Below are 22299 nucleotides of genomic sequence, written 5' to 3'. Positions count from 1 at the left end.
CACTTGTCTCATTCAGTTCATTTTCCCATTGGAAAAAAGTACTCTTATATATTCAAAACTGAAGAAAACACTGTTTGGGATCTCTAGTGTAATAATATGAAGTGATTTAAATGCCCAGAGTCCTTTTAAAAATGAAAAAAAAACCTGCAGCAACTTTTAGTCAGAGAAAAAAACAACTTGCTTCTGGAGTTCTTTGATTGACAGGCCATCTGGTGTAGCTTAAAACCTTAGCCATCTGCTTTATCAATTTCAATAGGCTCCATTGTCTTGGAGCTAGAATGGTTTATTATGACAGCTGTGACCATTATGAATGCTTGGCTGAATTTCAAAAGGTACAGAACCACTTATCTCAGCAGGAGATTGTATAGGCATTGTGACTGACAGCTTTAGGAGGTTATTAAATGGTTAGCTGTACTTGATTTGGTCAGTGAAATAGATGTTTGTTTATTTTTAAACAATTTTTTTGGAATGGCTTTTTTTGAAGGAGAGTTTTTTCAGTATGGTGTGTTTGCACAAGATCCAATTGTTGGAAGTTTATTTGTTTTTAATGTCCATTTCAAAGACATCTTGAGGTCTTCCCATAGTAGGAATTGGGTGAGTGGCTATGGAAGATACACAGTGGGCATGGAAGAAACATGGAGGTGACATGACAGATATGAGCAGGCATGGAGAGGGCAGAGAGATATAAGGGGCATGTGGGTATGAGGAGGCATGGAGGTGGAATGGGGAGCTTGGCAGTGTGGGTGGGGGGTGAGGGGATAAGAGGTAAGGGTTTGAGGTCCTGATATTCATCCCCAAAACTGGGCCAATGTCCCAGTAAATGGATGCAGGCATTCCCGCCATCTGGCTTCACAATTCATGCCTCCAGAGTTGATGGGCCCAACTCCATCCTGTTCCCCCCCCACCACCCCACCCCCTCCACCAACCCCCACCTCCCCAATGTGAAAATATGATGGGCGGGGGCCATTATAAGGGAGATGGGTCTGCCAGGTCGGGAAGCTTCTCGATTTGACCTTCCCACCTCCTGCACGACCATCCGACCCATTGTTTGCCAGGAGCACTGACGCCAAGATTTCCCCCATAAATTCATAGATATAGCCACAATATATTGATTTACTAGCTCTTCTAAAGAAAGTCCTATCTGTTACTGACTCACTTGAATCACTGTCAGAAGGTGCATGAAAATAATACAGGCACTTCCTGTTATTCAATAATCTAAACCAATGCATCCCCCAGAAAGACTCAGTGGGCAAGGCTTTGCCTGTGAACTTTTAAAGCCCATCATCAGGATGAAATGTGTGTCAGAAACCCTGCTATTGTATAGGAAACAGTTAGTCATTGTGACTTTTCTTGGCATTATCTATTCACAGAATCAAAGAATTGTTACGGTGTAGAAGGAGACCACTCAGCCCATCATGTCTGCACCAGTTCTCCGAGAATTTTAACTTAATGCCAATCTCCTGCCTCTTCCCCGTAACCTTGCACATTGCTTCTATTTAGATAATCACCCAATGCCCTGTTGAATGCCTCAATTGAGCCTGCCTCCAGCACACTTCCAGGCAGTGCATTCCAAATCCTAACTTCTCACGGTGTGAAAAAACTTTTTCTCACCTCTCATATGGTTCTTTTGCAAAACACTTTAAAACTGTGCCCCCTGATTCTTGATCTGTGTATGAGCGGGAACAGTTTCTCACTATCTATCCTGCCCAGACCCCTCATGATTTTGAAAACTTCTAACAAGTCTCCTCTTAGCCTTCTCCTCTCCATGGAAAACAGTCCCAGCTTCTCCAATCTTTTCTCATAACTGAAGTGACTCATCACTGGAACCATTCTCATAAACCTCTTCTGCACTTTCTCTAATGCGTTCACATCCTTCCTATAGTGTGGTGCACAGAAATGTTCACAATACTCCATCTGAGGTCTAACCAGCGCCCTATATAAGTTCATCGTAACCTCCCTGCTCTTGTACTCTATGCCCTTTTTAATGAAGCCTAGGATACTATATGTTTTAGAAACAGCTCTCTCTACCTGTCTTGCCACCTTTAATGACTTATGTACATATACAACCAGGTCTCTCTGCTTCTGCACACCCTTTGGAATAGTACCCTTTATTTTATACTGTCTCTCCATGTTCTTTGTACCAAAGTGTATCACCTCACACTTCTCCACATTGAACTTCATCTGCCACCTATCTGCCCACTCCACCAATGTGTCAATGTCCTTTTGAAGCTTTACACTGTCCTCCTTACAGATTATGGCCTGAATTATCTGGTCGGCATGCGGGGGTGGGCCCTGCTCACCGACGTGAAAAATGACGTGCTGTGACGTCGGGCATGCGTCCTGACATTACTGCCCGTCATTCCGATCTTCAGTTCGGCAGGCATGCACCAGAGTTGGCTGCGCGTCTGCCGAACTGTTAAAGGCCTGTTGAGGCCACTTAAAAACCAATTGAAATCATTAAAGGGGTTGTCCGTCCAACCTTAAGGTTGGTGGGCAGGCGAAGAGCCCAGGCGGCCTTCACATTTCTCATGAAACCTCATCCACGAGCGGGATGAGGTTTCATGAAGGATTTATAAATTAAATTTTAAAATTTATTGAAATACACAAACATGTCCCAGCTCATGTGACACTGTCACATGAGAGGACATGTCTGAGTAAATTGTTTAATTCCTTTTTTTACCCATTTTTCATAATGAAATTAATTTCCCTGAGACGGCTCCGTGCTTCTCCCTCCTCCTCCCACCCGCACAGGGAGCGCTGAGCACTTCCAGGTGCACGTCACGCTGGGCAGACTTTAATTGGCCGGCCCACGTAAAATGGTGGCGTGCAGCCGTTTGCGGGCGGCGATTGGCTGCGCGCCCGCCCACGCCCGCTCCCGCTTTCGCCCAGCCCGCACGATGGGGAGAAAATTCTCCCCTACAACTCTCCCGAGTTTTGTGCCATTCGCAAACTTTGAAATTGTCCCCTGCACACCAAGATCTAGGTCATTTATATATATCAGGAAAAGCAAGGGTCCCAATACCGACCCCTGGAGAACTCCACTACAAACCTTGTTCCAGCCCGAAAAATACCTGTCAAAAATACCATCACTCTCTGTTTCCTATCCCTCAACCAATTTTTTATCCACCTATTAATGGCCAGAGGGCAGGCTCTCAAAACTGGAGGGCCAATCAGAAGCCTTCCAGCTTGAAAGTAGCAGCTGGTTCTAATGGAAGGTTAGGGCGAGGATGCTTCAAAATGATGAGGCCCTCCCTCCAACTTTATTAAAGTTTAAATTTTAAAAATGGTCCTCCTGGGGCGCTGCCTCCAGGCATCTAAACTGGTCCCTGCTGCCGACAGGAACCTGGAGGCCGACTGGAAAATCCGCTACCTGCTCTGTGTTTGCCGGTAGCCCTGCAACCCCCATCCTGCCTCCACAAAAATGGCCCAGGGGCAGGATGAAGCAGGGGAACAGGCACCTCGGTTGGCGGGGCTATTTTTAGCTCCTGGCAGCTTCCGATTCCAGTCCCTGGTGGAGGCTGAAAATCAAGCTGTGTGACTCCATGTGGCTGCGATAATAGGTGTGAACTACACTGCACCCTCACACGTTGCACCAATGGATTGCTCTATATCCTACTTCCTTGATCTCCTTCTTATTATGAACGTGCACCAGTTTATTCTCTCCTCAGTTATTTTCCCATCCTATTTAACACCATAACTAACTTAATATCAATTTGGCTGACAAATCAGTTATTCTAATAAGCGACAACAGCTCTATTTTGTTACTGGAAAAATTGATTCCATCCGTCTGAATTTACCACATTAAAACCTGCTGCATATGGAACAAGACAGGGCAGGAGTGAGTTAGAAGGCGATTACGTTGTGAAGCAACGCCAATGGATTACAAATGATTCTTGAACTGTGAAACTGGAAGTGTCTTGGAGCTCACTTTAACTGATCCCTTACTTGTACAACACATTGATTTGGCAGATTGAGTCGATTGGAAAATGAAGGTGTGAGTCACTTTGAAATTTGTCTTGTTTATTCCGATGGCATTCAACTAATCCCAAGCCTACAAATACAGTTGAAGGAGTAAAAGGAAATGGATTCAGCATTTAAATTCTGCATTGAAGGGCAGGTGACATCAGAAATTTCTACAACATGTTTCGTATTTACATTGTCAGGAAGAGAGCAAATGAGTTGAAGCAGTTTGGGAGTGAGTTTCAGAAGTTTGTGTTTTAATAGCTGACCGGGGGAAGCAGGGAATAAATATTCATCCAGAATTAGAGGAGCAGTGGACAGGATTTAACGCCCTTCTTCCAGATGAGTTTGGAGGAGGCGGGGCATTAAATCGGCCGAGAGGGTGCTGGGTTCCCCGCCGCCATCCTGCATTTGCCCCGGTTAAGTCCTAGGCGGGAAGTATTGTGAATGGCCTTCCTGCCCCCCTGCCAATTGAGGCCCTTATGCTGGTCTCCCAGCTACCAGTGGTAGCTGGGGGACCTGCCATTTTGGGAGATCAAGAAGCAAAAAGCTTTTGGGTTTGTTTGCAGGATCCCAGGAGAGTGGGGGGGTAGGGGGGAGTGGGGGGGTGGACTGTGGTGCCCTTCACTCAAAGGCACTCAGTGCCTGATCAAGCGATTGACATTGGCTGAAAACCACCCCCCTGCCCTTGCTGCTGACCCCCTTCTCCTGTGACTCCCCACCCTGCAAGTCCCCTCTTGCCCTCACAGCTGTGGCCAGGGCCCTTCGCTGATCCTGGGCCTCTGATGAGAGGATTGTCAACAGCTCCATCACTCGTGCTAGCCTGCTTCTAATTCGCTGGCAGCTCTTAGCGGAGGGCGGGTGGGGGGTGGTGGTGGTGGGTGCAGGATTACCACCCCTGGCATTCTTGATTCTGGTGAAAGCCCACCTCCAATTATTTAAGTGCCTGATTGACATTTAATTCGGTGGGCCTTCCCCAAAGGAGGCAATGTGGGGCTCTCACCAGCTCTCCGGCTCTCCAGGGGTCTCCCCTGTCGCTCGGATTAAATTCTGCCCTGTGTGGGTGCGTGTGTGTGTGTGTGTGTGTGCGTGGAATGAGGCTCCAGAGTGATTTGTACATGATCTCAAAATAATTCTTGTGTGGTACAGAGAGGGAGCTGGTTGAGCTTGGTGGGTTTGGGAAATGATTATACATTGGTTAAGCTTTTGTGAACTTGGCTGCCAATCCTGCTCTATTTAGTTGAGGAAATGTCCAGAAGTTCAAGGGATTTTGCAAGGCACTTTTTAAATGTGGTTTGACATAACATGCTGTTACATTCTATGCAGCGGTATAGGTCATCTTCCTCTTGGGAATCTCCCTTAAGTTCTCTGTCAACACATGCTTGGCTCTAAGTCTGTCAGCCATGGCTCACCTGGCAGCACCCTCGCCCCCACATGAGGCAGGAGGTTGAGGGCCCAAGTCCCACTCCTTGTACACATTGTCTAGGTTATACTCCAATACAGTATTGAGGCAGTCACATACAGTTGGATGTGCCTTTTCTTGAATGAGCTGCTAAACTGAGGCTCCGTCTTTCCTCTCAAATGGATGTATAAAATCACTATTTTAAAGAAAAGCAATGGAGTTCTCTTTGATGACCTGATCAATATCTATCCCTCAACCAACATCACTAGAGGGAGATTACATGGTCATTATCACATTTCTGTTTGTGGGTCCTCGCTATGTGCAAATTGGCTGCTGTGTTTCCTATATTACAACAGTGACTACATTTCAGAAGGGCTTAATTGTTTGTAAAGCCCTTTGGGAGGTCCTGAGGTTATGAACCTGCTAATGTATATGAAGGTCCTATCCTTTACAATACAGTTTTAGTGTCAGTACAAAATGGAAATACTCCATAAGAAATTCTAAATTTAAAATTAGCCCATTCTGTTTACTGTTGGTCCAAATCTTGATAAACGCTCAAGTCACTGGACCTGCTTAGATTAAAATTCCAATAAAGTGTAGTTAAAGATAACTAATTTGCAAATCTGTGTAGCATAGCCTACTTAATCGTTCACTCAGCAATTCAATCTAAACACAAAATTTCTTTTAAAAAAACACTTAACAAAACCCAGGATTTTACACAGATGTGATTAGGCTTCCAGCATACGCTGCTGTCTCCGGGTGGAATTTGGCAGATGATTGACTGTCTTAATTAAATTTGGTGAGCAGTAGAAATGGAAAAGGGGAAATGGCTTATCCTTAGATTGGGAATTTTTATGCTGGAAGTGAATAGGAAATGCCATGGTGTAATTGTAAGAAGAAATATTTGGATCAGATGTCAATTTTTGTGCACACCTTTCGAATACCTCGGGCAAAGAAATATCTTTTGGCTTCACTATTTTCTGGTTTTGGTTTTCTCCAAGTTGTTTGGATACCCAAACTAACAGGGTCCTAGGACTTTTCCAGTGCCATTTTTTTGTTGCCTTCTGAAACAGGGTTGCCAGCCCTCCAGGAATGTCCTGGAGTCATCAGGAATTGAAGATTAATCTCTAGGACAACACAGGAGAGAAAAAAAAAACATGCAATGCGTTTGACTGTTGGTTATAAACCAGCAGAAACCCACAAAACATTTGGAGTGCAGCAACCGAACTTCTTTAAATCCCCATCCCATGACATTCCCCCCTTCCCATACCCTCTCATCCCATTTCATTCCTTTCATCCCTCTCATGTCATCACATTCCCTTCCCCATGCAGCCCTTCTTCCTTTGCCTTGCCCACTCCATCCCTCCCAGGCTGTCCCCTCTCCATCCCCCATTCCATAACTTCCGTGCATTTCCCCTACTGTGCCGTTCCCCCCTCCGCGCCAGAGTCTGCATCACTGCGTCCTCCTGCAATCTGGCATGATAAGCAAGTTGCGGATAGCATGACCATGAACCTCTTGCTTTCCACCTCAACTCCCTCCACATGCCCCAAACTTTCCCTTCTGATTTTCGGACAGCTGAGAACTACCAACAGCCACAACTACCCCCACCACCGTACCCCACCGCACAAACCCACCAACAGGCATGTCTCTTAAACTGATTAATCGTAACAGTCAGGACAGACAAAAGCTGTGTATTAGTGTTATAGATGTGTGGGAGTTGGGAAAGATAAGAACTGTTTAGCTGACAGTCAGGAAATATTTAATTGGGCTGCAATGTCTGTATTCCAATGGCATAAGATAAAGCTCTGTGAGAATGGACAGAATGCACAATCAGTGATGGGAGTGTGGGTCATGAGCAGCTAAAAGGAAGAGGTTGTGTGATGAAACCTCCAAGAATTGATCCTTCAGGAGTTGATGATCCTATGCTGAAAAATGTGGCTCAGAATAGACCCGCCCTCAGATTCGTTTTCCACCATTCCTTTTCTGAAAGTCCTTCCTGCCAATCAGCCAAAATTCAGGCTAAAAACAGGAATCCATGCAGATTGTGGGCAACTGAAAGGAGAGTCAGTGCTGTTATACTCCATCGCACAAATCTAGCAATTTAAACCAGTTCCACTGGAACCACTTTAAATCGAAGTTTAAAATATGATCAGTGGGGGATTTGTGAAGCATACTGAATTCCCCGCAGATGTAGCTCCTGAGTGAGTGATGTCAGTAACCATTGTTACAAGTGTATTTTCTAAGTAGGCCTCAGATTACTTATTTTTTAAAGCACCAACTTGGCTTATTTTGCAGGACTGTGAACTATTAGAGAGTGGTGGGTTCAAACCTACTCCACAGCCACAGAGGCATTGCTTGGGCGTGAAACGTCAGCATGCCCCCTCCTGCAGCATGCTATTATGGAAGGGGCTCAGGTGGGGGTGTCTGGAAGGCTGTGAGTCAATGCTACCCTGACATCACACAGCCCAGTCGGCTGACATGTCGCCAGAATATCCAAACTGGACCACGCAGGTCCATGCAGCAAATTTGCCAGTCATTTATCAACCAGCAGGCATGAGCTGCAGGATGTGCCCTACGCTAGCATTCCTTAAATGATCAGGCAGACAAGTTGCAGGTGAGGTCATTTTTAGGAGGTCCTGCTGTTGCAAGCTCTCCAGAACAACACTGGCGTGTTTTTGGAGGTGTTATGTGCTGAATTCCTGGGTTTGGCAGAGAGCGTTGCTGCATCCTCGCAGGGAGGGCGGAGGATCTGGTCATCTGTCAACACAAATGTTGCAACAGGTATGGGGGTTGTAGGTGCAGTGCCTCTGGGTCTACTGCACAATAGGAGAGATGGACCAGAGGCTGCAGGGGAGGGCAAGCTCCATGCCATGCCCTCTGCCACTTTGCAGCCTCACTCCTCCTTGACAGTGCCAATGGGAGGTTGTCTGAAAGGTCAGGCAATGCTCCCAGCATTTCAACGTGCATGCCCATCAGTGTTCTGCTGTGCCCCACCCCACTGAGATTCTCATCTGTGTCCCCTGTAGCAGAACTCATCTGCAGCCACGCCCTCTGGTGAGCTGCCGCATGAACCATCCTTTACCCCAGGCCTGGCTGCAACTCACTGGTGTCTGATGGCTCGGCATGTGCTAAATCCTACACTATTCATGCCTCCAAGATAGGTGAAGTGCCAATGTATGAACTGGCGGCTGTGAGTGTCAGATAAAGTGGCGGGGGAGTCTCTTCACTAAGTGCTCCTCCTTCTCTTCCTCCTAGGACTGTTGTGACTGGGCTGGTTGTAGTTCTCAGCTGTCTGAAAGCAGGAAATCAGAAGGGGAATGTTGGAGTGTGGGGAGTGGGTTGAGATGGAAAGCAAGAGTTTCACGGTCACATCATCTGCGACATGCTCATCATGCCAGATAGCAGGTGGACAGATGACATGGGGTCTGTTGCTGCCAGCCCCATGATGCAGAGAGCCACCTCTTCTGTAGGGCTCAGGAAATGCAGGTATCCTTGCTGCTCACCGGTTCTCCTCTGCTGCCTTCTATGGAGTGCCATCTTGCCCTGCAAAAGTACGGGGCAGAATGTCAGTGATTGTGTAGAACTTTGTTTGGGCGATATGCCTGCCATAGCTGAAGGTAAGTGAAGGCAGTGAGAGGTGAGTGTGAGGCTAGCAGCAGTGGAAGGTGCGTGAGTGTGAGAAGGGGTATCTAGATGTCAGGTGTGAGTCCTGAGTGTCAGGGAGTGTTTCTGGGTGAGTGATGGTGAGCAATGTGAGAGGTTACTGCTGTGCTGGGTAGGAGATGCCACATGAAGGTGCATTCATTGGCATTGAACACAAGCATGATATCATTAAACATCTTGTGGCACTGTTGCCAGGTCCACAGATCCAAACACTTGGAGTTAATCTCCCTGGGCATCTGCTCTAAATCCCTTCTGAATGTGGTCTTTGAGAACCTCCTGGTTACCTGTGGAATAGCCTTGACATCTTTCCTCCTTTCCAGCTCCACTACTAATCCCTCCTGCACTGTATCTATCATCTTTGAAACTTCTCTCTGCCCTGCTGTTCACTTTTCCATCATTTAAATTATTCAGCTTCCCTTTAGGAGGGACATCCTGCCTTTGGGTAGGGCTGGCTGGCTGCACCATGTGGCATCTAGACAACGCTGCTTGGCTCCCTGCTGAGCGCAGAGGCAGCTGGACAGTTGAAAGAAGAATGAAGCAGCGCAAGACCTGCTTGGCCACATGTTATAATCATGTAGATGAGGTGGGTCCACAAAACTTATGTGTGCACTGCTTAATCCGAACCAGCACCAGCACGTTGTGAATCATGACCTCTCCATCCAAAAACTGGATTGCTACACAAATTTCTCACTCATAATTTTAACTCATAATCTAGGCTGATACTTGAGTACTGAGGGAGTACTATACAATCAGAGGTGCCATTCACTCAGATGAGATGTCTACCTGTTCAGGTGAGCATTAAAAATTCTATAGTTGCTATTGCAAAGAGGAACAGGGCAATGTTCCGACCATTTCACTCAACCCATGCCACCATAAACAAACTGATTAAGCAGCTATTCAGCTCATTGCTGTTATTAAATGCTTGTCTATATCACAGTAGTCACTCGTTGTAAGTAACTCATATCGAAAGTTTCTGAGAGCCGTGATATGGTGCCTTATATATTCAAGTCTGCCCTTAACATCCTTCAAATATCAAGGGTGGTTTTTCATTTAACGCTAAACAGGATATTAAGTGTTTTTCATTTGTAATTACTTTCTCATTAATAAAATCACATGCTTAGATAGTACACATTTCAGTTTGTGAGTTTTTAATTATGGAAAAAGGCTACTTTCCATTAAAGGAAGAATTTCATTCTGAATCAATCTTTGAATAGTATGGTGCGAACCACATTTTTGCCTTTATATGTCACATGAGTACATAATTTGGAGCCTTGGGGGCGCATGTAAAGATTACATATTTGGTTCCAGTAATGTGTGTATACCACAAGTTGCTGATTTACAGATTTTAATATTCTGACTTAGGATTTATCCACCAATGAGGCAAACACACTCAGTAGAGTTTTCACTTTGGGTGCGATTGGCGATTCCAATCTAAATTGAGACCAAAACGGCGCCCGTTTTGAGAAATGTGTTTCTCCCCCTAAATCCGTTCAAACTCATTTGTATATTGCTGCACGCAAAACCTTCCATGAATTATTGCAATGGACAGCATTTTGAAATATATATATATTTAAAATTTTGATGTTAAAAAGGATCCTTGATATATTAAGTGAAGTCTAACTGATTAATACAGCTGAAACTAGATTTTATTGTAAAATCAGCATTTAATTCAGAGTGCCAATCCATAACTTGTGGTTTAGCTGATTTTGACTTTATGAAAATTACTTTTTAAAAAGTGCACAAACCTATTTTCAAGCTAGCTTGTTGGTCTGTGTTCCTTAGTAAATTCGAAGAAAAAAAAACTCCTTCAAAACATTGCAAAACATACCTATTAGTGTCATTATACTCAACAGTTCCAGTTTAGTTAAAGCCTCCTCTAAGGCCTGCAAATGAGCATAATTAGTGGGAACTCCTAATGAGGATTAATTTGTTCTGGGGGCATGGCCATTTTGTAGTTAGGGCCTGCGTGATATTTTTAAAACGAGAGCAAAAAGATCGCAGAAACTCAAGTTGCAAGGAAAGCAATTTGCGCTTAATACTCTGCAATCTTTTTTGCTGGTATCAAAGGATTGCACCGAAAAGACCAGGGCAATTGAGCAGAAACTCCAGGCCGCTTAGAACAATTCTTTAGAGACCCACAAAGTTCCAACAATAAACCATGAAATGAGAAATTGAAGTACAAGTAGGACTGATCAGCCTGGGCTTCGAGGACTGAACTGCCAGGGGTAGGAGCAAAATTTAACCATAGGCCTCACACTGGAGAACGCTGAGTATAAATTTACTAAAATGGGGCAGTTTTGCTTCGAGCCACATTTCAGAAGCCTGCAGACAACCTCAAGATATCAGCTTTCTTTTTTTTGGTGACATTTCCATGAGTTACTGTGCTCATCAAAGTAAGCACTGTCAGGTCAAGATAGCAGAACAAAAACTTTCATTGTGAGTATCCATTTGGATTGAAATTGATGTTAGTCAGAAATTTCAGTGAAATAATGACGGTGTTAGTCAGTTTACATAGAATTCGATAGAACTTACACCACAGGAAAGGGCCGTTGGTCTCAGCTGCCCTGTGCCAATGTTTATGCATTACTCAACCGAGCTCTCACTCTTCTGAACCTAACCTTAACTGCATATCTTTCTGTTCCTTTCTCCCTTCCGTACCTATCCAGCTTCCACTTAAAGGTATCAATGCTATTTTAAAAATGGCTTTTCTTAAAATAACAGATGGAGGGAATTTATACATGCCCTTTAGTATATTCGCACAATTTCAACCTGTTTGAGCAAATGCCTGGATCTTTTTCTTCCTGAGCAATGTTGGGCATGTGGGTAGCTGTTACCTTTACATGAAATGAGTCCTTCTCACTTTGTCCACAATAAGTGGTCCAAAAGACATAAATAAGAACACTGACACACAATGGATATCATTAAATAGGGCCCTTCTGCCTGGTTAACCTCTAATTAACAGCAATGCTGAGAAATCTGAGGCACAGGCACCTTGAGTTCTTGACTCTGCCTGCTGAAAGGGTTAAAGAAAGAGATGCGGAAGAAGAAAAAAAAAGTTGAAGAGATTTCTGTGTGGTTCTTTTTGTCAGTAGTTGATCATTTACATCAACTTGACATTCCAAGGGTTTACGCTGGCACTGGTAATTGTATTCTTTCAGTGGTTCTGCATTGTCAACCATGGAAATGGAATCTCATCATCCCTGACCAATTTTTAATGTACAAAATTATTTGGCTGAGGTTCACAGGGAGGCGCAATTCAAATCAGGTGCAGAGTACATGTTTTTTCCAAATCCCCCTTCCAGAGATTTGATTGATTTTTCTTGTATCTCATGCCGGCGAACAGAAGCCTGTAGTTGTTATTTGTGTTAAACCATTTGGACTGTAGATATTGCCTTTCGTGAACATTTTGCAGTACACATAGTCATAGATAAAGAAATTTAACAAAAAAGAAAATTAACTGTTTCAATGCTGAATTGTTGATTCCCCACAAGACACTGTGGCCTTGGACTTAGTTATGCACAGCTGCCCCTCCTGGCTCCTCCACAGGGTATTTTTTTTTTAAATACAAACAAATTTTACTCACTTGCCTGGAGCTGGGGGCCACAGGATGCCGTTGGGGTACCCTGGACGTACCGGTCTGATGCCTGCCTCGCTCATCGCCAACCTATTCCTCACCAGAAGCCTTCCACGGTCAATGAGCACCTAATTTCCATATTTAAAGGATCTGACGCCTGCTTTAGGTGGCTGGCAGAATGCCTAAAAAAGGGCCCATCAGTAGTGTTGATTGTATTCGGGCTGTCCCACTGCTAAATTGGCTTGCTTTGTATCTGTTTTATAGATGGAAAACAATATAACACATACCAATTTCTACCCAATTGTCTGTAGTGTGTATTTATATTATATTTGTGCATATATGCATATTTAAATTATGCACTGAAGAATAATCTATAATCTCATTGCATTAAAAAACATTGTAATACCTCTTCTTTCTGTCATGTCATCAGTATTCTCGCCCTCACGTATATTGTGTTGTGCTTCCAGTCACCAAGAGTGTGAAATGAATCCTTCCCTTTGACAGTCTTGCAGGTGAGAGGTAAATTCACTGCAGTAAGTCAATGGGTATATGGCGTTTTTAAGTATTACAAAGTAATGGTTGTTACACTGGGTATGCAGTGCAGTGTAGGGATTGGAAAGGATTTGGTATAAAAACTCATAGGCTACAGGCTTACAACTCACACTTGACCCCCACATAGTCGGCTCATCATGGATAGGCACTAAGAGGAGGAGAGCTATTTTTTTGGTAGGAAGTAACACCAGTCCTAATGGCTAGTTGACAGAGAATGGGCAGTGCATTAACTGGTTGGGAAATAGTGGTTTATGAAGAAAAGCAATAAGGAGGATGAAATTATCAATGAAAACAAAGTATCAGGTTCTGGACTTTCCTTACCCCATTTTGGGGTAGATTTTTCACTGTTAAAGAGTGTGGGGTGTCCTACTGTTGGAGACCACCCCAACAAACGACCATCAACTTTTTCTTGGAAAAGTTTTGTTCACTTAAAACTGACCGTCTATCCCAATAGCGCCCCCTACAACCCCACCCCCCCAGCACAAGTAAGTGGGTGTGCACATCTAAGCCATCCGCAAGACTAGTGCGCCCACCTGCCATCAGGAAACAACAACACTATAAATACAGTAGAAGGAAAAATACGCTGGTACCCATGAAGCAGTTACTGCATTAAATAGGTCATTGTTGAAAAACTTTATTGGGTGTGAAGGGTAACAATGGGCTTTCTCCTTGTGTCAGATTCTGCTAAATTTACAAGTTTCAGTGGGGCCAGGCAGTCACGTGACCCAGTCAAGAATTAAAGGCAGAATAAACATACGTCTTGCAGCCACAATAGATGAAGGGAATAGTGCCTGATGACCTTAGAAACCAGACAACAGAAGGAGATGGGCTCAAGTACTCTGTAACTCACAGGAGAAAAGGTCTGAAAGACAGGCCTTCCTGAAATCGATTATCAGCAGAAAATAGGTGATTTGGGATGTTTCGCAAAAGATTTTTTTAAAAAGGATGTATAGAACGAGGACATAAGTTGCCAATCGGAAGTAGAGGTTTGTAGCATTGCCAAATTTGGAGACAAGAGGGCCAAGCCAGCAGCAAGAAAAGGGTATAAGTATGAATGGAGATCGGGGTATGTTACTGTTCCTGCAGACAGACAAGGAAAGTGGCAGAGCTTGGTCAACTCCACCGAGGGGCCTTAAAACAACACTGGAAGGCTGACTGAGGAATGATTATAAGTATTAAGTTTGGAAATTAAGTTCAGAAAAGGGGGGGGCGGGGGTGGGGAGTGTGGGGGGGAGGTAGGGCGGTTTAGCCCCTAACAGGTCAGGGCCCTGAGTAACATAATTAAGTTAGGAATAGGAAGTTTAACCTCAAACAGGACAGGGTCCTGGGTAACGTAATTGTAGTTGCAACATTAACCTGTGATGGCCGAGTGTAACCCATCTCTAAGGATTGTGGATAATTCAATGAGTTATCAAAAGAAACTTATCTCGCTCGTAATTCAGTTCAAGTCATATATTTCTAATTCTTGTGTCATGAACTTGAGTTGAGAGAGTCTCTGAGTGAGGAAGAGAATTCCCTACAAATGTTTCTGGAGATGTATTAGCACAGTGATTTTTGGTCATTCACTGAAAAAGTCTTTCCATTTTACAGGATATAGCGAGGCAAATTAAAAATCAGCAGTGGAGAGTTGGATTTTCCTGAGGGCAATGTTTACCAAGAAGAGGGTAAGGATATGAAAGAGTCTTGTTTGAATGAATGTACAGTGTCAATAGTCAATACCCACTTCAGAGGGTTTGTTGGCCTCACAAATCCTACTTGAGTGAGTGTGGTAGAAAGCTGCATTTTCCCCTGGAGGCTGTTGGAATATTTTACATGCTGCTGGAAGCAGAATTGTGGCCCAACTCGTCAAGAAGCACGGCCTTGTCAGTAGCTTTTAAAGTAACCACAGTCACTACATTTTCTGCCAGGCAGCCACAGATGACATCAGCCGCATAAGCCAATCCTGCACTGCACCACTGTATCAAGAAAATGATACATGCTCTTTTAAGACAGGCAATTTATACCTTGCTCTGTGGTCAAGCTGTGAGAATGAGCCATGAGTATTCATGAGATAGCCCTTACCCCAAGGGTGAAATCAAGCCCCATATGAGAACCCTTTAAATGCCATCAACAGAAAGGGACATGATTCTACCAATGTACAGCTAGTATCTGATGCCAACTGTGAACCTGCACAACAATGATTGTTCCTCAGAAAGTTTCCATGATGCTTTTGCACCTTAACAATTATCTGTGTTAACGAGACAAACACAGCTCTGAAAAATACCCCCTATACACCGAAGATGATGACAGCATCCAAGCTCTACAGAAGGAAATAGGTACGTTGAGACCTAAAACTCCATTTGAATTCATATTAAGCAAGCAATTGGCATATTGAAGGTTCCATTTCAGTTGCCTTGGTAGGTCAGGAAATTCACTGCAGTACAACCTGCAAATATTTGAAGAATTACCATTTCCTGCTGTGTTAGCGCAAGCTATCAATTCTCTGTAGCTCTGAAGAAGAGTCATATGGACTCAAAATGCTAACTCTGTTCCTCTCTCCATAGATGCTGGCAGACCTGCTGAGTTTTTCCAGAATTTTCTGTTTTTGGTTCAGAAAGGGTTAGTCCTGCCATGAGGAAAATGAAGAGATGGTTGAAGGAAGAAGCCCTCGCTCAGTAGATTATGCAGATATTGGCCAGTATGAATCCATCACGGCTTCTATATTTCACCATAAAATATGGAGGGTGCCTCATCAACCACCTTAGTATGAGCACTATTCTCCAACACAAACAGTCTTTGGCCTTTTCAGGAATGTGTCACTTGCTTATTCTATTACATAAATAAAAAGGGGTCATGTACTGTATGATGCTGCCTAAACCTGGTGACTATATTCTTGCTAATATGTACTACCTGTTCAGTGACAGAAAGGAGCATGGTTGGAACGTTTCCATTTGAGGTTTTGAAACCTGAGGTGACACTCTACTGAACAAAGTTGTTTTTCTTGAAGGATCTGCTTCCTGTACTGCTGTTGCAACTGTAAAGGTTGTTGGGCCCTAGTATAAAGCTCCTGTCTGTGAGTGCGCAGATGCATGCATGTTTGCCGTATGACATCTATTGTGGCTACTCATCCATTTATTAAGTTACATTGTGAGGGCATGATAGGTGTGTAGTTGTTGCAGGCTTCTAGCAGCCTCCCAGGATGTGAGGTCTTTAAATGGTTGGCAGCAGTGTGATGTTGGTGGGATTGCCAATGTGGCATTGACTCCTTACTGTATAATGCCAACACCACCCTCCTACGAGGCTTCTAATCAGGAGTCTCAAAGAGTCAATTATCTCTGGACATTATCTCTGCACACCCTCACATCAGCTGAAAACCTGGAGGCTATTTCCACTGCACATGTTGTGAATGAAAGTCCCTCCATCATCAGCCACCGGTGTCTCTCATTCTCTCTCACTCTCTTTCTCTCTCTCTCTCTCTCTCTATCTTTCACCAATTCAAATGTCCTTTAGTCAGATGCGGCTTTTGAAAGGCTAAATCTTATTTCCCTGCCTCCCTCCCTGCAGCGATAAACCTGACAGGAGCGAGAATATCGCTGTAAATCCCATCCGGTGAGTGAAATGAAGCCCCTCCTCCAGGAAAGTGATGTGTGTTGCCAGCAGTATCACAGGGGATGTATTTAACTGGCTGACACAGGCATGAAGGGCCAAAAGGCCTCCCACTGTGCGATATTACTATTCTAAATCTAACTCTGCCTCTAAATTAACAATGAGAGAGGTAGCCGCCTTACCACCAGTTTACACAGTTTCATAGTATGGATAGCATTGTGAACGTGCCTGAACATCGTTGTCTGACTTCTAACATCATCTAATCCTTTCAATGGTATTTGTAAGCCATTCCTACTTACGTATTATGGCAGATTGTTTTCATGCACACTGGCCTGGTAGTATAGTGTGTTTGCCTCCAGCTGGAAAGATATTGGTTTGATTTTCACAGCTGCATTTCACTTGAATCTGCCAGCCTCAACCAAATGAGCTTTTTCAATTCAGTCCTGATACACCAGAAGGATTGCGATGTTGTAGGCATGCTACATCGGGAGTTAAAATCTATAAATCAATTAGAAATAACAAAAAGAAAATTGGCCAAAATATAGAAAGTTATTACATTACAGTTTCGTAATTTGGGATTTTTTTCACTCTTGTAGACTAAATTGTGAAATGGGCAAGTATAAAAACTGCATTTTTTAGGTGATCTAAATGCTGCTTATTGTACTACCCTGGAAATGCACTGCTAATTTGATATCTTTTGGACTGTACCAGTAGGTAATGCCTTTTTGAATCATAATGTTTTAGCATAATGCAGTTTTTGCATTCTAATAATGTTACAATTACATAATATAACTGAATACAGCACAGGTAATGTCACAATCCATTCCACCCCTGTGTATTTATTATTTTATTATTGAGATTCAATATCTCTCGGTTTTTGAAGATATTCTCTCTTTTGATAGTACAGAACTTGAGAATTGCTGAAAAAAAGAGACATGTTGAAGCTTTTTGTCTTGCACTCATCAGGACCAAAACAAGGCAATCAGCATTCTCGTCTCATACAGTATAAATTGTTGTTTTTCCCCTTCTATTGGTATTCTTGCAAAATGTCCTGATGAGTGCAAGATGAAAAGCTTCGACATGTCTCTTTTTTCAGCAATATTTCTCTTCATTGCATCTCTATGAACCACAGAAATACTGTCATTGAGAGGTCAGGCAGACAGCTCCATCCCAGACGTTCAACTGTACCTCAATTGACTTAGTCATTGCACAGAGATGATACGTTAGCTCTCCGGCCCTCACCTGGAAGATTCTGGCTTCTGGTTGATGCTGCTATGGCTCAGTTTATAGCACTCTAACTTGCTTTCATAAGCCACACTCCAGAGAGCTGAGCTCAAAATCTAAACTGTCACTCCAGTGTAGTGCTGAGGGAGAGTTGCAATATCACAGTGTTGTAATATGCCTTTAAGTGATAGCAGTATACCTTCACTAGAAGGGAAGTGTGTCATATAATCCAGCCTCGCTTTCACTTTGGCCTCTGAGCAGAACGCAGCACATACAGCCCTGCTACTGATGACTTCAAGCTTTCTGCCTATGTATATCTGTTCTCAGGTGCCTCCTCTAAATAAAGGCACCCATAATGTGTTTACCCAATCCCTTATGAGTGACCTGTGCCTTTATATCATTATAAAAACATGACATGGTACACAGCTGTGGTAAAACAATGGCAGCAAGATTAAGCACAGGTATGAAATGTGAACAGCATTAGATCATGCTACATGGCATGAGACAACCCTTGACTTCTTGGGCTGACCACAACAAGTTCACAGCATTGGAGAGTGTTGAAACTGCAGCGTGCTGACTGTGCAGAAAAGCTTTGAAGACACAGGGCCAAGATTGTGCTCAAATAAAGAGGTGTTAAGCAGACGGATCCCTCGCAGTGAGATTGCAGTGTATAACCTGTCAGTTCCGTGAGTGGGTCAGCGCATTGAGAGGACCAGTACCGGGTTAGCTCAGTTGGGAAAGGCAAGTGATCAGGGTGTGGGCTGGATCGATAGTGAGTGAGAGAAGGTGCAACAAAACAAAAATATTATAAAAGTTGGGCCAGAGAAGGTTGCCATTATAATGGCTGGCTTTGGGAGCTGCTGAACAAGTGCCAACAAACTACCCCTACGCATTCTAAAAGACATGTATGCATGGACATGTAGGGCCATGACGAAATCTACTACTGCACAACTTTTGGCGTAGAATTGTTCACTGATTCCATGTGCAGGATCCATAGTCCTGGAGTGCAAGTACAATCAATCCTCCTGGGCGCCAGAGATGTTCTACATCATGGAGGCCAAAGGCCTGGTGATCGCATGTCTACCAGCATGCCCTGACGTCACACTAGTGACAATCCATGGAATTAGTCAGAACTCATACAGCAGATCAACCTTGGAAACTACTCCCATCACCTCCCATGACCTAACATTGAAAAATGAAAATGTTTTGCCAAAATTGGTAGTTTCAAGGAAGCTGCAACATTACACTTGCAAGAGAATGCAAGCCCATCAATTGATTCACCAAGTAAATACATCACCCACTTAGAAGACAAATTAAAGTTCGAACTAGACTAAATGGAAAAGAAATGAAACCATTAGGAGAGTGCAAGAACGCACAGGTTACTGCAGCTCAATCACATTTTATAAAGAAGGTAGTATCATTGAGAGTGTGCCTCGATCCAGGACATTTAAACGCAGCTTTGAAACATTGTCCTTACAAAATACCCAAATTAAAAGAGTTAAATCCGGGATTTGCAGGTGCAAAGTTTTTCTCGAAGTTTGATGTTATGCATGGTTACTGGTCAGTACATCTCACGCAGAAATTCCAAGAGTTTAATACATTTCATACCCCATTTGGATGATACTGTTTTCAATGATTTCCTTTTGAGCTATCTGTTAGCCAGGATCTCTTTCAAGCTCACATGGGCTCCATTATATGCGTCGTGCCAGGATGCATCTGTATCGCTGATGACATTGCCATTGTGGGAAGAACAAAGCAAGAACATGACCATAATCTGCACTTATTGAAACAAGCAGCACGAATGAAGGATTGGCGTTCAACAGTCTGAAATGTGCCATCAATGTGCAGCAGATCAATTTCTTCAGTTCTATTTATTCTAGTGCTGACATGGATCCAGATCCAAATAGAATAGAGGATATTAAAGCCATGCCAACCTCTCAAGATAAAGATGATGTTCAAAGATTTCTAATTCTCTTTAATTTCATGTCTCCATATGTTGCCAATTTCACTCAAAAAATATTCTTGCTTAGGGAATTGTTGAGAATGGATGTACCTTTCCTGTGGCACAAAGACCACCGATACCTCTTCAAAGCGCTGAAACAGTCATTGGATGGTATTGTCTGGTCCTATTGATGGCGGGCAGGGGGGCCAATTTGGTGGGAGAGGCAGAGAACAGTTTCACAGCCAGCGTGAAAGCACAGTGGGATCATCCGATGGTGTCCGCCATGATAGAACACAAATCCCACTGGAGGCTGCCGTAAACCCAATTTGCATCCTGGTAATGGGATGAAAAGTAAAGCCTGACCGGAAGCGACCCCTGTGCCCGATTTACCATTACACCAGTGAGAAAACAAGCTGGCGCAGAACACGCCTGGGCAAGTGTGACATACAGAAGCCAGGACTTAGTGTTAGGGCCTTGCTCAGATCGTGGGCATCCAAGGAGAAGATGATGCTGGATCCCTACAGCTACCAGACCCTGGAGGAACATCTGCATCACATGCTGGGTGGATCCTCGTGCACATGGCTCCACCATGAAGCAGCTCACAGAAGGTGGGAGGACTCCATTGATGCTTCGGGTCTGCTTCGGAACATCATGGTCTTAGCCATGGGCTGCTATGGATGATCCGAAAGGTGGGAGGGGAGAGGAAGGTCCAACTGTGAGTGGGAGAGGAAAGTGCACCAGATTTGTGGGAGTTGTTGAGGTTGGGAGGGGGGAATGAAGGTGTCAGAAGGAGGTGTGATTGGGAGGGGGGAGGAGGGTGTATGGGGGAGGAGGGTGTAACAGAAGAGAATGCAGCAAGTGGGGAGGTGGGTGTAAGGGGGGAGGAAGGTTTAGGGAGGGAGTTCGGAGGGGACAAGGTGTCCAGGAGGAGGAGGGAGTTTGAAGGGGGGAATGTGTCTGGGGGGAGGAGGGATTTTGAAGGGGGGAATGTGTCTGTGGGGAGGAGGGAGTTCGAAGGGGGGAAGGTGTCCAGGAGGAGGAGGGAGTTTGAAGGGGTGAATGTGTCTGGGGGGAGGAGGGAGAAAGGGTAGAGGAGGGAGTAAGAGGGGGACATCCAGGTGAACATGCAATGGAGACTGTGGAGCCAATGACTGCCTCCTGGGGAGCAAACTGAGGATGGGTATGGTAGGAGGGAATGGTGAGTGTGAGAGGGGGCAGAGATACTCAGTAGAGTGGGAGGGTGAGGGTGCATTAGTAGCAGTAGAAGGGACGACGAGGGTGGTTGGTGGGGACTTGGAGGCAGACATGGACCCTGTGGATCGGAAGGAGGAGATCGGGGAGGTCAACGTGGATGGGGGTGGGAATCTGAGGAAGGTAGAGAACGTGCACATTCACCTGGACATCCTAGAATGACAAGGGTTCAGTTGGTGGGTGACGGTGGGGATATGGAAGGTGATGCCAAGGGGGTCGATGGTGATGGGAGAAAGGATATATTTGACTGGGGGATGGTGGAGCTAACAATATACTTGACCATGGCCGTGGTTGTCAAAATCAAAAGTGAGCAGAGCCTCATGTTGGACGAGCACAGATGCTGCATGGGAGTGCAATCTGTGGGTGGGTGGAGATGCCGGTCAGCTCAGATGGACAACTGAAAGGGAATCCCAGCTGGCAGCATTGAAAATGCTCGGGACGGTGAGATGAGTGTGATGGATGAAGCCTCCACATGCGTGGGCAAGTGCTTGTATGAGGCCCTGAAAGGCCCTGCCACACACACGCTTCTTCCTCCAGAATCACATGTGGTCCAGCTGTGTGCAGCTGAGCAGCTAATGGTGGGAGGAGTGCAGTGAGAGTACTCACAAAGCTGGTCAATGAAGCAAAAAGGCAACATTACACATTATTCAGTGAATGTGAATATATTTTCAGATTATAATGTATTCACTAGTGTAATCACTTGTAATCAGAATTTCTTAACTTTTCTAGGCCTACTATGTCTTCTAGGTGCTGCCCTGACATCCGCAGCAGGGGTGGAGACAGCCTGTGCAATGGTTGGCCCTATTGCATCTGATGACTTTGGCATGTGTCCTCTGAAGAAGAAATGGTGAAAGATGCCACACTACAGAAACTGGAAAATCGTCAGTTCCTCAACCACTGTACAGTCCTTTTACATCGAGGACTAGATCCCAAATGCAACCAGGAACAACATCCAAGAATGACAGGTCACTGTGAGCAATTAAAGAAATCTCCTGACAATGTTACCATTGCAAGATCTTGGCATACCAGCAGATTACCTCTAAGGTTTACTGACTCATAGATTCATCCGTTCTATATACTATGTAATGATAACTAAACATGAATATTGTAAATAGTTATACCTCTTTGTAAGGTGGGAAAGTATC

At 44.4% G+C, this 22299-nt stretch overlaps 1 long non-coding RNA gene across 1 annotated transcript; it reads left to right on the top strand.

Moving 5' to 3' along the window:
* Window positions 1-11065: 11065 nt before the first annotated feature.
* Window positions 11066-22083, top strand: LOC144693455 (uncharacterized). Its single transcript, XR_013579532.1, has 3 exons — window positions 11066-11251; window positions 14743-14816; window positions 21902-22083. It is a non-coding gene; the product is annotated as an uncharacterized LOC144693455 (long non-coding RNA).
* The last annotated feature ends 216 nt before the right edge of the window (window positions 22084-22299 follow it).

The sequence above is a fragment of the Cetorhinus maximus genome, chromosome 18 (genome assembly GCF_964194155.1).
Source record: "Cetorhinus maximus chromosome 18, sCetMax3.hap1.1, whole genome shotgun sequence".
Lineage (NCBI taxonomy): Eukaryota > Metazoa > Chordata > Chondrichthyes > Lamniformes > Cetorhinidae > Cetorhinus > Cetorhinus maximus.
The sequence above is the reverse complement of the archived record's forward strand: the minus strand, read 5'-3'. Positions and strand labels throughout refer to the sequence as shown.